We start from the raw sequence: 18,840 nt of genomic DNA, 5'->3' as shown, positions 1-18,840 counted from the left end.
GCAAGTCATTTATTGCCTTTTCAAAGTCATTTGGCATCAGGATGATGTCAGATAGGTTTGAGTCCATCAAATTCTGTGTCTCGCTCATAAAAAATTCATTTAGGTTTTCCACTCTGTCTGGTTAGCGGCTCGCTAAAAACCAAGTCATATTGGGACTTGAGTTGCTCACTCATTTCTTTGCTGTCATCTGTGTAGGATCCATCTTGTTTAAGTAGGGCCCCAATACTGGATGTTGTTCTCGACTTTGATTTGGCATAAGAAAAGAAATATTTTGGGTTTCTTTCAATTTCATTTTTCGCTTTTAGTTCTTTCTGCATTTCTTGACTCCTGTAAGATTCCTTTAGCTTTAGCCAGATGTTTACTATTTCTCTGACCAGTGCCTCCCTTTGTATTACAGATATACGTATTGGCCTCCTTTAACCGCTCTGTTATTCTCTGCCTTTGCCTATACAGGGAGCACCTTTCTCTTTTTAGTTTACATCTTCTCTTCCTTTTCCTAAAGGAATATGCTTTGAGCATACCTCGAGTGCCACAGAGTTAATTTGTTCTAGACATAGGTTTGGATCCGTGTTGCTTAGGCTATTTTCCCAGTTTATATCATTCAGGACCTGGTTGACTTTGTCCCACCTTATGTTTTTGTTACTGAAGTTGAATTTGGCAAAGACTCCCTTGTGACCGATCACATTTTGTTGGTTTGGGGCCCCGCGCATACATGTCTGAACCTCCATTATGTTGTGATCTGAGTATATTGCTTTGATATGGTAATATTTCATGTCAGATCACCATTGTTAGTTAAGATGAGGTCCAGTACATTCTCCAATTTTATTGGCTCTATTGTTTGCTGGTTTAAGGTGAATTTGGTGCAGAGATTTAAAAGCTCATGTGTATGTGAGTTTTCATCTGAGTTGCCTCCTGGGGTTATCTCTGCTACAGCATTATTTGCTACATTCCTCCATTTTAGGTGCCTTAGGTTGAAATCCCCCAGGAGCAAGATGTTTGGGGCAGGAGCTGGAAGATTTTCCAGACAGTGGTCTATTTTCAAGAGCTGTTCCTGGAATTGTTGGGAAGTTGCCTTTAGAGGCTTGTATACAACCACAATGGCCAGGTTTTGATTCAAGATCTTTACTGGAGTTTACCTGGAGTTTACCTGGAGAGAGTTCCGGGGGTCAACGCCCCCGCGGCCCGGTCTGTGACCAGGCCTCCTGGTGGATCAGAGCCTGATCAACCAGGCTGTTGCTGCTGGCTGCATGCAAACCAACGTACGAGCCACAGCCCGGCTGGTCAGGAACCGACTTTAGATGCTTGTCCAGTGCCAGCCTGAAGACTGCCAGGGGTCTGTTGGTAATCCCCCTTATGTATGCTGGGAGGCAGTTGAACAGTCTCAGGCCCCTGACACTTATTGTATGGTCTCTTAACGTGCTAGTGACACCCCTGCTTTTCATTGGGGGGATGTTGCATCGTCTGCCAAGTCTTTTGCTTTCGTAGTGAGTGATTTTCGTGTGCAAGTTCGGTACTAGTCCCCCTAGGATTTTCCAGGTGTATATAATCATGTATCTCTCCCGCCTGCATTCCAGGGAATACAGGTTTAGGAACCTCAAGCGCTCCCAGTAATTGAGGTGTTTTATCTCCGTTATGCACGCCGTGAAGGTTCTCTGTACATTTTCTAGGTCAGCAATTTCACCTGCCTTGAAAGGTGCTGTTAGTGTGCAGCAATATTCCAGCCTAGATAGAACAAGTGACCTGAAGAGTGTCATCATGGGCTTGGCCTCCCTAGTTTTGAAGGTTCTCATTATCCATCCTGTCATTTTTCTAGCAGATGCAATTGATACAATGTTATGGTCCTTGAAGGTGAGATCCTCCGACATGATCACTCCCAGGTCTTTGACGTTGGTGTTTCGCTCTATTTTGGGGCCAGAATTTGTTTTGTACTCTGATGAAGATTTAATTTCCTCGTGTTTACCACATCTGAGTAATTGAAATTTCTCATCGTTGAACTTCATATTGTTGGTTGATGTCCGCCTGGAGCCTTGCAGTGTCTGCAATGGAAGACACTGTCATGCAGATTCGGGTGTCATCTGCAAAGGAAGACACGGTGCTGTGGCTGACATCCTTGTCTATGTCGGATATGAGGATGAGGAACAAGATGGGAGCGAGTACTGTGCCTTGTGGAACAGAGCTTTTCACCGTAGCTGCCTCGGACTTTACTCTGTTGACGACTACTCTCTGTGTTCTGCGTTCTGTGTTACTGCCAAAACTTCAATTATATCTTTAGAGGCATTTAGTAGTTCTGAGCATATCAGCGCCTCTGTGATGTACAGACCAACCCTTTCCTCCCCCCCCCCCCTTTTGCTTATTCAGTCTGTTGCATCTGTAGAGCTATAACCTGGGATCCGTATTTCATTGTCAAGGTGATCCTTTATGTGGGTCTCTGCGAAAACTGCGAACATTGTGTTTGACTCTGTAAGCAGTCCATGCATGACAGGTAATATTTTGTTGTTCATTGTTGACTTTCGACCCTGTATGTTTGTAAAGATGAATGTTGCCTTACTGATGGTATATGGTGGGGTCTTTTTCTTCATGGCACTAATATCTGTTGTTTTGGGGTGAAGGCCACTGACTGTGATTCCGCTCCAGAAGCGATCTAAGTTTCTGTACAATTTCTGTCATTTCCTGCCAACTTTTTTTCCTTCCTGGCACTAAAAAACCCCTCTCTCTGGAGTGGTTGTGGCTACCCAGGTTTTTCTATGGTCTGGATGTTCTGTGTCTTCTTGTCCCTTTTAGGTGGTGTGCCTGACAATACAAGTCACAGCATTGTCTTTCCTGAACAGAAGAGCGACACATTTCAGGGTGGTAAAACTTACAGGAAGAAAGGTTACATTCTCCTGTTTTCCTATGGGCATGGCATTTTTTGGGGTGGTCAAAGTTGCACATCCCATCCGTTTTTCCAGATATTCCATGTCTGGAGAATAGCTGGAGTATACCTGGAAAGGGTTTCGGGGGTCAACGCCCTTGCAGCTTGGTCTGAGACTAGGCCTCGTGGTGGATCAAAGTCTGTTCAATCAGGCTGTTACTGCTGGCCACACACAAACTGACATATGAACCACAGCCCATCTGGTCAGGTATTGACTTTAGGTGCCTGTCCAGCACCTCCTTGAAGACAGCCAGGAGTCTACTGGTAATCCCCCTTATGTATGCTGGGAGGCAACTGAACAGTCTTGGGCCCTGGACACTTGTTGTGTTGTCTCTCAGTGTACTCGTGGCGCCCCTGCTTTTCTTTGAAGGAATGTTGCATCTCCTGTTGAGTCTTTGGCTTTCATAGGGAGCGATTTTCATGTGCAAGTTTGGTACTAATCCCTTCTAAGTGTATATTATCATTTATCTCTCTTGTCTGCATTCCAGGGAATACAAATCAAGGGCCTTCAACCGTTCCCAGTAATTTAGGCCTTATCGTACTTATGTGTGCCTATACAGTGGACCCCCGGTTAACGATATTTTTTCACTCCAGAAGTATGTTCAGGTGCCAGTACTGACCGAATTTGTTCCCATAAGGAATATTGTGAAGTAGATTAGTCCATTTCAGACCCCCAAACATACACATACAAACGCACTTACATAAATACACTTACATAATTGGTCGCATTCGGAGGTAATCGTTATGCGGGGGTCCACTGTATATACATAAGGCATAGAATCTGTATAGGTTTGATTTCTGTTTGCCTTGGTTTTTCGGTGGCTGCATTCCCTACCGGTGCATGTTTTTCTGTCTCCTTCTGTCACCTATACTAACAATGGTACCTTCACCAGTATTTTCTGGTATTTTATCTTCACTATTCCTTGGGGCATCCCCTTGTTTACTATCTCCAGTGGTATTGCTAGTTTGTAACCTTGGGGTTTGCATGTCCTTGTCTACACCTGTTTCCCCAGCACTACAGCTCCTGTCAACCTCCGGGCCACCAACTTTCATTTTTCTATTCTTACCGGTACTGTCTACCAGCACAGCATTTGCACAAGGAGCGACATCACCATCTGGCCCAGTCCTTTTATTTTCCCATCGGTTATAGAATGTTGTCAGGTTTTCTATGAAGGCCATTCCCACATAATAACTCCCCCACACCTACATAATAACTCTCCCCACACCTATATAAAAACTCCCCACACCTACTTAACCCTTTGAGGGTCGACAGGCCCTCTCCAAAACTCGTTCTCAGGGTCGGCCAAATTTAAAAAAAAAAAAAATTATTTTCTCTTATGAAAAGATAGAGAATCTTTTCCCGATCATAACGACACCAAAAGTTTGAAATTTGATAGAAAACTTACGGAATTATGCTCTCGCAAAGTTAGCAGTCTCGGCGATGTTTACGGATCGGCGATTTTGCCCACTTTGAGCCCCATTTTCGGCCAATTTCACTGTACTAGTCGACAAAAAACATGAATATTTCGCTAGAACTCCATTTTTTCTATCGAATGGGTGCAAGAAACCACCCATTTATAAATTCAACTATCCAGTACAGTGGTCAGAATTTAGCAATTTTGCCAATTTCACACAAATTTCAAAAGATGCCAATTTCGGAATAGGGTCCAGAATAAACAAGAAAGACATTCCTGGCACTAAAATGACATTTCCTCTAGTCATTAGTCACGTCTCAAGGCCCCTCTTATATTCTTTTGCTTTCCACTTTGAATTTTTATTCTCACAAAAAATATAAGATTTACTGTTATGCAGACTACTGCATTAGTGTAAAAAATGGTATAAATATTATTGGTGCACTTGTGAAAGAATATTAGACTCACCAGTTGACGTGTATTGCACGCTTGGCACGATTTGTTTACTTTTGAAGTTTGGTAAAAATCGAACATTTCTGCTACTTTGAGCTCAATTTCAAGGCACCTTTCATTGTAAAACCAGTCAAAATCATCTCAATTTCAGTAATATGTCTTCCATTCTATAAAATGAGACCAAGAAAACTAGAATACAACAATAAATACTATACGAAAATACACTGCAAAGTCGCTGATTTATTAAAAAAAAATGGAAAAAGTTTTTTTTTCTCATTATGCACCGTGTGCTGCAGGATTTTTTTTAGACTGTGCACACTGACCACATAGACCCATTCTTTCATATGAAGGCCTACCAGCTTTCTCCCACTAGATTTGAGGTCGCTAGAATTTATGAGTACTAGTACGTCAAAAACCCCTACGCGTAAGACGTACTAGTACGACGAAAACCCTCAAAGGGTTAATATCTCTCCCCACACCTACATAATAACTCCCCATACCTACATAACAGCTCTACATGCCTACATAATAACTCTCTCCACAACTACATAATTACTCAACACACCTACATAATAACTCTCCCCACATCTACATAATAACTCTCCCCACACCTACATAATAACTCCCCACACCTACATAATAACTCCCCCACACCTACATAATAACTCCCCCACATCTACATAATAATTCCCCATACCTACATAACTCCCCACACCTACATAATAACTCCCCACACCTACATAATATCTCTCCCCACACCTACATAATATCTCTCCCCACACCTACATAATATCTCTCCCCACACCTACATAATAACTCCCCATGCCTACATAACAGCTCTGCACACCTACATAATAACTCTCTCCACAACTACATAATAACTCCCCACACCTACATAATAACTCCCCACACCTACATAATAACTCTCCCCACATCTACATAATAACTCTCCCCACACCTACATAATAACTCCCCACACCTACATAATAACTCCCCACACCTACATAATAACTCCCCCACACCTACATAATAACTCCCCACACCTACATAATAACTCCCCCACATCTACATAATTCCCCATACCTACATAACTCCCCACACCTACATAATAACTCCCCACACCTACATAATAACTCCCCAACACCTACATAATATCTCTCCCCACACCTACATAATAACTCCCCATACCTACATAACAGCTCTGCACACCTACATAATAACTCTCTCCACAACTACATAATAACTCCCCACACCTACATAATAACTCTCCCCACACCTACATAATAACTCCCCCACATCTACATAATAACTCCCCATACCTACATAACTCCCCACACCTACATAATAACTCCCCACACCTACATAACTCCCCACACCTATATAATAACTCCCCACACCTACATAATAACTCCCCACACTACATAATAACTCCCCACACCTACATAATAACTCCCCACACCTACATAATAACTCCCCACACCTACATAATAACTCCCCACACCTACATAATAACTCCCCCCACCTACATATTAACTCCCCACACCTACATAATAACTCCCCACACCTACATAATAACTCCCCACACCTACATAATAACTCCCCACACCTACATAATAACTCCCCACACCTACATAATAACTCCCCACACCTACATAATAACTCCCCACACCTACATAATAACTCCCCACACCTACATATCAACAAGCAACATCAATCAGAATTACAAAGTTAAGATAAAATGTTTTATTTTGACTGCTGAGTTTATTTTCAAAAAAAAAAAAAAAAAAAAATATTTGGCTTCCTTGTTGATATCCAAGGAACAAAACCCTAATTTTTTCTATACATTTTCAGTCCATTTTCTGCCATTTCAGGCAGACTAATCCTAATACATACTTAAAAACTACAGTGGATCCCCGCTTAACGATCACCTTCCAATGCAACCAATTATGTAAGTGTATTTATGTAAGTGCGTTTGTACGTGTATGTTTGGGGGTCTGAAATGGACTAATCTACTTCACAATATTCCTTATAGGAACAAATTCGGTCAGTACTGGCACCTGAACATACTTCTGGAATGAAAAAATATCGTTAACCGGGGGTCCACTGTACTTAAGTCTAGACAGGTTAAGAGTGGTTGATTTTTAAATATTCATTATTTTTATCTTATTACTACTGAGGCAGTCAAAAGTTCTAAAGTTAATAAGAGTAATCTCGATGTAGCACATAACTAACAACAATATTACAAGTAGTACAATTATTAATGGTACAGCAGTTTGGAGGGATATGTTGTGTATCTTTATCGTGTATGCTTCTAAACTGTTGTATTCTGAGCACCTCTGCAAGAACAGTGATAATGTGTGAGTGAGGTGAAAGTGTTGAATGATGATGAAAGTATTTTCTTTTTGGGGATTTTCTTTCTTTTTTGGGTCACCCTGCCTCGGTGGGAGACGGCCGACTTGTTGAAAAAAAACAAAAAAAAACAACAGTACTGTAATAAATATGAGTTAATGTTTTAATAAATTAGGTCATAAAATATTTGAGAGAGTTGCTTCAAACTATTAGATGATTTAGCATAGTGTTGGTTTGGTTAATATTGAGAGAGAAAATGATTTTTGAGTAGTATAGCCCTAAATGTGTTTGCAGGTAGGGAACCTTTTGCTGCTTCGGGTAATGAGTTCCAGATCTTGGGGCCCTTTATGAGCAGTGCATTTTTACATAGTGTGTGATGGACACAAGGGATGTCAAGGAATGTTTTGTGCCTTGTATTATGTCTGTGTGGTCTGTTGTAGCTATCAAAAAGTTTAAGAGGGTTTATATTGGAGTTCAGTATTTTGTATATATAATAGGCACAATAATATGAGTGTACATTTTGTATGTTTAGTAAGTTCAAGCTCTTGAAGAGTGGCAGGGTGTGCTGTCTGGCACAAGAGTTGGTGATCATCCGCACAGCAGTTTTTTGCTGGGTCATTAAAGGCTTAAGGCGATTGGCTGTGGTCGATCCCCAAAAACAAATACCATAGGTAAGATAAGGGGTATATTAAGAGTGGTATAGTGTTAGGAATGCCGTTTGGAGTACACAGTACCATATCTTGGAAAGGATGCCTACTGTTTTGGAAACTTACTTAGATATATGCTGGATGTGGGTCTGAAATTTAAGATTACAATCAATGTGAAGACTTATAAATTTACCCTCAGTGTGTCTAGTAATGGTGGAACTAAGAACATAATGCATGTACTAAATTTAGTGAAATACAGTGGACCCTCAACCAATGATTTTAATCCATTCCAGAGAGCTTGTCCTTAGCTGAATTTATCGTTAGCCGAATAAATTGTCCCCATGAGAAATAATGGAAATCCAATTAATCCATTCCAGATAGCCAAAAGTATTAAAAAAATCATTTTTTTTACATGAAATATACATTTCCCAACAAAGGAAACAATGAGACATGCGCAATAAATACATAAATAAATAATAAAATGACACTTACCTTTATTGAAGAGTACTGATGAGTGATGAGACACTTTTTCCTGAACACTCTGGGAGTTTCCGAGTGATACACTAGTAAAGGCTTCACTTTGCAATCCCCACTAGCATTACTACAAAACAGAGTTAGCCTGTCTTTCATATGCTTGTGTCCTGGGAGTGCCTTTTCCTCCTGAGTAATGTAGGTCCTGTTTGGCATTTTCTTCCAGAACAAGCCTGTTTCCTCACAACTGAACATTTGTTGGGGTTGGAATTTTTCAGCTTTGCCATGCCTTATCACACTGTGTATGCCACTACAATTCTTAAATCTCTCAAATCAACCTTTGTTGGCCTTAAATTCACATCGTTGCCCAATTTTATCTATAGTCGATGCCACCGTTGGTCAACGGTCCACTGTATATTGAAAAAAAAAATTCAATATAAAATTGCAACTTAAATTTGGAAAGATTAAAATGGAAATAAATAGATAACAATGGTTGCAGATATGATTAAATTAAAAAAAAAAAAAAAAAATGGAATACGGTGTATTTTAAAACTTGGGCCCAAAAATTTAATGGCAGGTTAAAAGCTACATTAGAAATTGGTTTTTGGGACAATATTAGAAACAATATTTTATCCTTAATTTTTGTTTGAATTCATTAAAATAATTTGTTTAATTCATCTAGCAATTTATTCCATATATTGGGTATTTTTAAGCAGAGTTTCTAATGAGGTTCAGACAACAAGAGGAATATCAAAGAGGTATTTCTTTGGAGTATCTTCAGGCAGCATCAACATTATGGTGTAGTGTCTTGAAGATGTGCACTGAACAGTTGGAAGAATATATGGCATTAATATTTAACAGGTACAGGATTTTGAACATAATGTGTTGCCTAAATTCTGAGTTTGTGATGATTTTGATAGCTTCCTTTTGTTGTGTTATAAATGGTTAGAGGTGGACAACTAAGGCAGAACCCCAGGCAAATTCTCTAGGTCAGATATGGGTAAAAGAGAGGTAGAGTGTAGTACAGACCTGGGAATATAACAGCAAATTTGAGAGCATAATATCATATTCTAGTTTATTTTTACTATGTCTGGTAGTCTTCTATTAATAATATAGACTAAGCCCACTTCATTGGGTGTTTGTTCATAACTGGTAGTTGATTGGTTAAGAGGACATAGTCCACTTAAATGAAACTTTCACTTCAATGGATTTTTGCTATAGCAGACATCCTTTTCCCTTTTTAGACCATTTCATGGAGATTTTACTATTCAAAAAGAAACGACATATCGTACTCATGTGGGTCAAGAACCCCAATGGAAATATTGCAAGTTAGTCGATAAGTAAGACACATGAGCAACTGTTAGGTAACTTTTTCCCAAAACGTTTCACTTGCATGGTATGTTTCTTCAGTCGGATGCAGAAGTGAGTAAATATGAAGACAGCAGAAGAGGTGAGGTAAAGATGATGTGGTGAGTGCATCAACCTTGAAGAAGCAGTATTGAAGTGGTCAATCCCTCAGAACAAACAACTTTATTTCTATAAAGTGGCATACTGTACAGTATACAATTATGATAACTGACATGTATAAAGTACTTTACAGAAAGCCCCTTGTTATGCAAAGCATTTTGGGCAGCCTTTACACTAACTTATAATTACTGGACAATGAGACACACAGTACATGAGAATAAGAATACTGTAGGGCCCGCTTCACAGCATCTCGCCTTGCAGCACCCCGCTATACGGCTCCCCACACCTGACTTTCTAATATGGCCCCCTCGCCCCACCCAGTTTGTTTACATTCTCCGTGAGCACTACGTCTCTCCATTATATCTGGAAACTTTCCAAAATTTCAAGTGTTTTAAAGTCATTTCATGTTTTATATACATGTATATGTACTCTGATACTAATTATACTTGTGTGTGCCTGTACCTAAATAAACTTACACACTGTGCTGGCATGCAGGTATACATTAAAGTCATTAAGATTGTTTTATTAGTCTTGAGGATGCCATATTAATAATAATAACAATAATAATAATAATACACAATAATAATCATTCTCAGGTGCATTAAATTTCGTATATTATGACATTTAATCCAGCTATGAAATTTTTTTTTCAAAATTATATAATAAACATGCTACGTAACGTATAAACATGATAAATACAACCCACAGTAGAATAAATTAACATAAATGTGAGATGTTATGTGTAGATGAACGTGTATCAACCATAATCAGACATGTCTGTTTGCATACTCCGAGTGTCTCTCCTTTCTCGTTGACTCGTTGACTCGCTCACTCTCTCTCTCATTTATTCGTGTTACCTTGTTTACTCACCTCTCACCCTACATTAAGACTACAAATATTTTAAGGTAAGTAATGAGTGTACTGTAAATGCATTTTATTGCTCTGGGGTGCTTTAAATGTTGTAGTATATTACGTGTGGGTAGAGTGCCCTTGCTACCATACCTCCCACACCTGACTTCCTACAAATAAATACTACTCACTTCGTACCCTACATTAAGACTACAAATATTTTAAGGTAGGTAATGAGATAACTGTGTGTGTATTTTACATTTTGCTGTTTTTAATGCCTAGTTCTATTGCTAACTTAATATATATTAGTGTAAATTTGATATCTGGTATTTATATGCATTTACATGGGGAAAAAACGGTGTTTTGCTTTCCGGTGATGTTTGTTTTCCAGCAGTAGCCTGCCATATAAGTGGGGCCCTACTGTACTTAGTTTACATTATACTGAAAGTATTCAGTACAGTCAAACCCACTTATACTAGGTTAGGTTCCAGGCTACTACTGTAAAGCAAAAATCACTGTAAAATGAATCATAAAAGTCTGATGTGTTTACACTATCATATATTAAGTGAGCTAGGCTTAAAAAAGCATGTACAGTATACATATTGCTTACTTTAAAGTATTTTCTTCCTTAACTTATAGTAAGTGGTGAATATACTTATTATAGGAAGTCTGAATAAATGAAGAATGGGTATAATTGAAAATCGCTGCATTAGTGAAACGCCATAAAATGAAGTGCTTGAAAGCGGAGCCAGCCTGCAATTTAATAAAAATTTCTAATTAAAGATACATTAAGGATGAAGCTAGGTACACAATGTAGAGATGTTCAGCTTTATAGTCTTGAATAATGAGTCTACTGAAGAAGCTTATTGTGAAGGTGAAACATTTTGGAAATACACATAGTATGTTGCACATGAGACTAACGCATCAGCGTGTCAGTATTGCATACCATTATTGCAATGGAAATATGTAGATCCTTGTTTGACTTTGTCGTGCAATCCCAGGTTATTTTCAACGTTAATTACTCTACAAGACTAATGTAAAATTTTAACTTATGAAGGTGAATAATGAGTTTGTGGCCACATTTTTGAGCATATCAAAAAGTTATTATGAATGTAAATTCTCCAGAATTAAGAGGATTGTGCAGTGTAGACAGTTAAATTTGGGGGATATTTTGGATAAAATTCCCAGAACAAAAGTCCATCAACATTACACACCACAGCATATCCTTATCCATAACACAAGAAACACACTTGTTGTGGAAATTGTTATTTTTTCAAAGCAAAAGTCAAAGATTTATTTCCACATGATACAATGTTTATACAGAGATGAGTGACATTTGGTTGTGCATGCAGAGAGCCCAGGGTTAGGTAGGACATTTACTGATGTATAAGCCATAACAACACAATATAAATGATTAGAATGATGAGACTCAGTACCCCCACCATAAATGATCATCCAGAATATACAGTAAGTATATTCAAGTATACACAAATACAGTTACATAGATTATCATACATAGCAGCATATGTGTAAAGTACCTGGGATAACCCAAAAAAAGTTAAACAGAGTGACTTATTTCCATCGGGGTCCATTATCTTTCCACTATCTTTCACCACTCAAACTAACCCAACTTAACCTAACTTTACCTCAAAAAATTAAATTTAATGGAAAAAGTGATAAAAGACAGTGGGTGATAGTTGGTAGGTCAGAGGAATTGGTGATGAGGCAGCAACCAAGGCATCTACCACCAAGTCACTGTTCAGTGTCATTACCATGATTTTGGTGTTATTATGGCTGACAAGTTGATAAATAAATTCCACAAGAGAGAAGTGTGTTTTCCATTTTATGGGGATAGACAGGCTGCAGTAAGTGTATCATGTTGATGGGATTCTGTTCCAGGAATTTTATCAGTGCCTATTATTCTTATTTTTTGGTACCTCTCCCACAAAAAATAGTAACCCAACATAACTAACAAAACCTAGATTAAGTTAAGATAAGATTTGTTTGGAATTTTAACCTGAGGAGGCTTAGCCAACCAGGATAACCCAAGAAAGTCAGTGCATCATTGATGACTGTCTGTCTTATTTCCATTGTGGTCTTTCAATACTGTCCTCCAGGATGCAATCCAGCCCAGTCGACTAACACGCAGGTACCTACTTACTGCTAGGCGAACAGAGACAGCCGCTGTAAGGTGACTAACACCCAGATACCTACTTACTGCTATTTGAGCAGGGACAGCAGGTGTAAGGTGACTAACACCCAGGTACCTACTTACTGCTAGGTGAACAGGGGCAACAGGTGTTTACCTGGAGAGGGCTTCGGGGGTAAGGAAACATTCCGAACATATCCACCCGTGGCGGGGATTGAACCACGGACACTCAGTGTGTGAGGCGAGTGCAGTGTGCAAGTGCATTGTGCGAGTGTGTTTTACGAGTGCATCATGAGAGTGCGCTGTGAGAGTGGAATCATCAAAGTCTATGCTAGATTAGGTTAGGTTGGAGAGGTTCTGCTTGCTAAAAAAAAAAAATGGGGCCAAAATACAAACATCTCAGTTACACAACCCACTTGTTGAAGTATTTAAATAATAAACAAATTACAGCAATACCGAGTCTCGTATATAATGCCGAAATAAAAGTTACATAACCACAAACTCTTCTTCAGAAGAGGTTCAGTTTCTTGATGAAATATTTGTAACTTGTTCTTGATCTGATGTTTCTGTTCTTATGATGACGAGACTTACTAACATTTAGATTTAGATTCAGATATTTTCCATCGCTGCCTTTAAGTTTGTACAATATAGCTACGATAATCACTAAGAAATATATCACACTGCTGGGTCATCTTTTTCAGGATGTACTGTATAGAACCATTGTAACTATATACAACCACTGTAAGCATATAGAACCACTGTAAGTATATAGAACCACTGTAAGTATATAGAACCATTGTAAGTATATAGAACCACTGTAACTATATAGAACCACTGTAACTATAAAGAACTACTGTATCTATATAGAACTACTGTAACTATATAGAAACACTGTAAATATATAGAACCACTGTAACTATATAGAAGCACTGTAACTATATAGAAGCACTGTAACTATATAGAAGCACTGTAACTATATAGAAGCACTGTAACTATATAGAAGCACTGTAACTATATAGAACCACTGTAACTATATAGTACCATTGTAAGAATATAGAACCACTGTAACTATATAGAAGCACTGTAACTATATAGAACCATTGTAAGTATATAGAACCACTGTAACTATATAGTACCATTGTAAGAATATAGAACCACTGTAACTATATAGTACCATTGTAAGAATATAGAACCACTGTAACTATATAGAACCACTGTAACTATATAGAAGCACTGTAACTATATAGAACCATTGTAAGTATATAGAACCACTGTAACTATATAGTACCATTGTAAGAATATAGAACCACTGTAACTATATAGAAGCACTGTAACTATATAGAAGCACTGTAACTATATAGAAGCACTGTAACTATATAGAAGCACTGTAACTATATAGAACCATTGTAAGTATATAGAACCACTGTAACTATATAGAACCATTGTAAGTATATAGAATCACTGTAACTATATAGAACCATTGTAAGTATATAGAACCACTGTAACTATATAGAAGCACTGTAACTATATAGAACCACTGTAACTATATAGAACCATTGTGTATATAACCACTAGAATATAGCACTGTAACTATATAGAACCACTGTAACTATATAGAACCATTGTAAGTATATAGAACCACTGTAACTATATAGAACCACTGTAACTATATAGAACCATTGTAAGTATATAGAACCACTGTAACTATATAGAACCATTGTAAGTATATAGAACCACTGTAACTATATAGAAGCACTGTAACTATATAGAAGCACTGTAACTATATAGAACCACTGTAACTATATAGAACCATTGTAAGTATATAGAACCACTGTAACTATATAGAAGCACTGTAACTATATAGAACCACTGTAACTATATAGAACCATTGTAAGTATATAGAACCACTGTAACTATATAGAACCACTGTAACTATATAGAACCATTGTAAGTATATAGAACCACTGTAACTATATAGAACCATTGTAAGTATATAGAACCACTGTAACTATATAGAACCATTGTAACTATATAGAACCACTGTAACTATATAGAACCACTGTAACTATACAGAAGCACTGTAACTATACAGAAGCACTGTAACTATATAGAAACATTGTAACTATACAGAACCACTGTAAATTAAAATTATATACGAGACCAACACTTGTTATTCTTGTTTGTTGGGTTTATCCAGGCCACTGACCGCATGAGCCGTATCGAGTCCGGTTTCTCAATGGTACAAAAAAAAAGTGGTGCCCAAGGCTGGGCGATGAGAGAAAAGGAACAGAAGTTCCTTTGTAAATTGATAGAAACTTGAAGTTTCCAATTAGATCCGGTGGAGTCCGGTGGACTCCCACCTGAGTTCAGTAACCGGCTTCCCATCGAAGACCGTTAAAGAATTTTCAGCAGTGGAAACAAATTGGAGCTGGCTAAAGTAAGCTGATGAACAGGTGCCCCTCCTGTAGAGTGCTAGGTGCTCCTCCTGTAGAGTGCCAGGTGCCCCTCCTGTAGTGCCAGGTGCCCCTCCTGTAGAGTGCCAGGTGCCCCTCCTGTAGAGTGCCAGGTGCCCCTCCTGTAGAGTGCCAGGTGCCCCTCCTGTACAGTGCCAGGTGCCCCCCCTGTAGAGTGCCAGGTGCCCCTCCTGTAGAGTGCCAGGTGCCCCTCCTGTACAGTGCCAGGTGCCCCCCCTGTACAGTGCCAGGTGCCCCTCCTGTAGTGCCAGGTGCCCCTCCTGTAGAGTGCCAGGTGCCCCTCCTGTACAGTGCCAGGTGCCCCTCCTGTACAGTGCCAGGTGCCCCTCCTGTAGAGTGCCAGGTGCCCCTCCTGTACAGTGCCAGGTGCCCCTCCTGTAGAGTGCCAGGTGCCCCTCCTGTACAGTGCCAGGTGCCCCTCCTGTAGAGTGCCAGGTGCCCCTCCTGTAGAGTGCCAGGTGCCCCTCCTGTACAGTACCAGGTGCCCCCCCTGTACAGTGCCAGGTGCCCCTCCTGTAGAGTGCCAGGTGCCCCTCCTGTACAGTGCCAGGTGCCCCCCCTGTACAGTGCCAGGTGCCCCTCCTGTAGAGTGCCAGGTACCCCTCCTGTAGAGTGCCAGGTACCCCTCCTGTAGAGTGCCAGGTACCCCTCCTGTAGAGTGCCAGGTACCCCTCCTGTAGAGTGCCAGGTGCCCCTCCTGTAGAGTGCCAGGTACCCCTCCTGTAGAGTGCCAGGTACCCCTCCTGTACAGTGCCAGGTGCCCCTCCTGTAGAGTGCCAGGTGCCCCTCCTGTAGAGTGCCAGGTACCCCTCCTGTAGAGTGCCAGGTGCCCCTCCTGTAGAGTGCCAGGTGCCCCTCCTGTAGAGTGCCAGGCGGACTAAATAGATGAGCACAAGCGTCCCAGTGAGAATTAAACTAAGAATTAAACTAAGTCTGCCCGAAATGCCTAGCCATACTAGGCGTTCTAGTGGTACACTCTGTAATCATTACTTAACTACATGTAAACCACACAACAACCAAATTCTGTAAATTCAACATTGTAATCTTTATAGAGAATAAAGTTTGAAGAAAGAGACGTCCACACCCGACACTTACTGTTGTTGTTGTAGTTTATAGAGTCACAGAGTGTACGTCGTATCGAGTCCTGTCCTCCAGCACCCGGAGAAAAAACATCGGCCACAGTGGAAGCAAATTGACTAATTAACTGTAGATATTTTTATGTCTTTGCAAACAGTGCATTGAGATTTTATATTTACAGTAGTGGGTTGCAATACAAAGAGAGCCTCTATTATGCCCAGGCATTATGGGCCAACTTAACATTATTGGCTTACAGTCAACTTAATACTAAGGAGTATATATCATAGTTGTACAGTAGGACGGTAATTATTTCATAGTTGAACAGTAGATTATTAATTATAAGTGAATTAAATTTGTATAAGACAAAGGATATAATCATATAGTCTGAAATGCTTTTCGTGAAAAACAATGGTTCAATTATATTCCTGTTAACAATGGATAAAAGGTTCAAAGTGATTGTTGAAGTTATGATGTGGGAGTACATAGGTGAGTAAGTGTGTACTGAGTATTTAGCATTTAGTCTAGGGTGATTAAGTGTCTTTTGAGAAGAGTCTTAAATTGATTTTCAGACTGGGTTACTTTAATATCTTCTGGTAATTAATTCCATATTTTAGGGCCCTTTATATGCATAGAGTTTTTACACAGTGTGATATGGACACGAGGTATATCAAAAAGAGATCTGTCTTGTGTTGTGGTCATGTGTCCTGTTTAATTTGGTGAGAAGAAGTTTGAGTGGAGGGTTTATATTTGTGTGTATTGTTCTGTGTATGTAGTAGGCACATGAATAAGTATGGATGTTCTTAATGGTGAGCAGATTCAGACTTTTGAAAATTGGTGGAGTATACTGGCTCAATGATTTCTTCTCCACTATAGGACAAAACCTTGCCAATAAAATCCCAAGCTCAGATACCCCACCAAATGACTACCTCACTGGCAACTACCCGAACACACTGTTCCTAGCTCCGACTAACCCATACGAAGTCTCCCTTATTATCAACGCACTAAAAAACAAGGCAGGAGATTTAAATACCTTACCACCCTTTATATACAAAAAACTGTCACAAGTGATATCACCAATCATTGCAACACTCTTTAGCAAATCCATAGAATCCTCCACCTTCCCTACAGTACTCAAAATAGCAAGGGTCACCCCGATCCACAAAGGATGAGACCAGAGTTGAATAACTATAGGCCAATATCCAACTTACACCCTCTCTCAAAAATCTTCGAAAAATTAATTCATAAACGAATCTACTCCTACCTTATCTCCCAAAACATACTCAACCCCTGCCAATTTGGATTCAGGCCTAATAAAAATACTAATGATGCTATTATACACATGCTAGAACATATATACACTGCAATAGAGAAAAAAGAAGTCCCACTGGGGATCTTCATTGACTTACGTAAAGCTTTTGATACATAAGAACATAAGAACATAAGAACGAAGGAACACTGCAGAAGGCCTACTGGCCCATGCGAGGCAGGTCCAAGTCTCCTACCGGCTTAAGCCAATGCACCCAACCTAGTCAGGTCAGGTCACATTGACTTAAGGGAGGAACACGGCAACCGACCTGGTAGCACAAGCTATCAGGTCTAACTCACACCCACCCACATCCACTCATGTATTTATCCAACCTATTTTTAAAGCTACACAACGTTCTGGCCTCTATAACGGTACTTGGGAGTTTGTTCCACTCATCCACAACTCTATTACCAAACCAGTACTTTCCTATATCCTTCCTGAATCTGAATTTTTCCAACTTAAAACCATTGCTGCGAGTCCTGTCTAGGCTAGATATTTTCAGCACACTATTTACATCCCCTTTATTTATTCCTGTCTTCCATTTATACACCTCAATCATATCCCCCCTAATTCTACGTCTTTCTAGAGAGTGCAGATTCAGGGCCGTTAGTCTATCCTCATAGGGAAGGTTTCTGATACATGGGATCAACTTTGTCATCCTCCTTTGTACATTTTCCAGAGAATTTATATCCATTCTGTAATAAGGTGACCAAAACTGTGCAGCATAATCTAAATGAGGCCTAACCAAGGATGTATAGAGTTGAAGAACAACCTGAGGACTCCTATTATTTATGCTTCTTGATATGAAGCCAAGGATTCTATTAGCTTTATTGCGAACACTTATGCACTGTTGTCTTGGTTTCAGATTACTGCTAACCAGAACTCCTAAATCTTTTTCGCAATCCGTAATATTAAGATCTACATTATTTAGTTTATATGTGGCATGGTTATTGTCCTGTCCAACATTTAGAACTTTGCATTTGTCTATATTAAACTGCATCTGCCACTTCTCCGACCACTGCATCAGTCTATTCAAATCTTCCTGGAGTGCTCGAATGTCCTCGTCAGAATGAATTCGACGGCCTATTTTGGTGTCATCGGCAAACTTGCCGATGTCGCTCTTTATGCCCTCATCTATGTCGTTTATGTAGATTGTGAACAGCAGGGGGCCCAACACTGACCCCTGTGGAACACCGCTCGTGACACTTCCCCACTCTGATTTCTCCCCATTTATGCAAACTCTCTGCTGCCTATTTGTCAACCATGCCTCTATCC

General features: G+C 39.7%; 1 protein-coding gene across 1 annotated transcript in view; it reads right to left on the bottom strand.

The window, feature by feature from the left end:
* LOC128694075 (DNA polymerase kappa-like) overlaps positions 1-16,361 on the bottom strand; it is a 103,309-nt gene extending 86,948 nt beyond the window's left edge. Inside the window, exon 1 of the mRNA XM_070093846.1 lies at positions 16,278-16,361. The gene's annotated coding sequence lies outside the window, so the exon portion shown is untranslated. The remainder of the gene's footprint in view (positions 1-16,277) is intronic.
* Between the last annotated feature and the right edge of the window lie 2,479 nt (positions 16,362-18,840).

The sequence above is a fragment of the Cherax quadricarinatus genome, chromosome 43 (assembly GCF_038502225.1).
Source record: "Cherax quadricarinatus isolate ZL_2023a chromosome 43, ASM3850222v1, whole genome shotgun sequence".
NCBI lineage: Eukaryota > Metazoa > Arthropoda > Malacostraca > Decapoda > Parastacidae > Cherax > Cherax quadricarinatus.
This window is presented reverse-complemented; position numbering and strand designations above follow the sequence as displayed.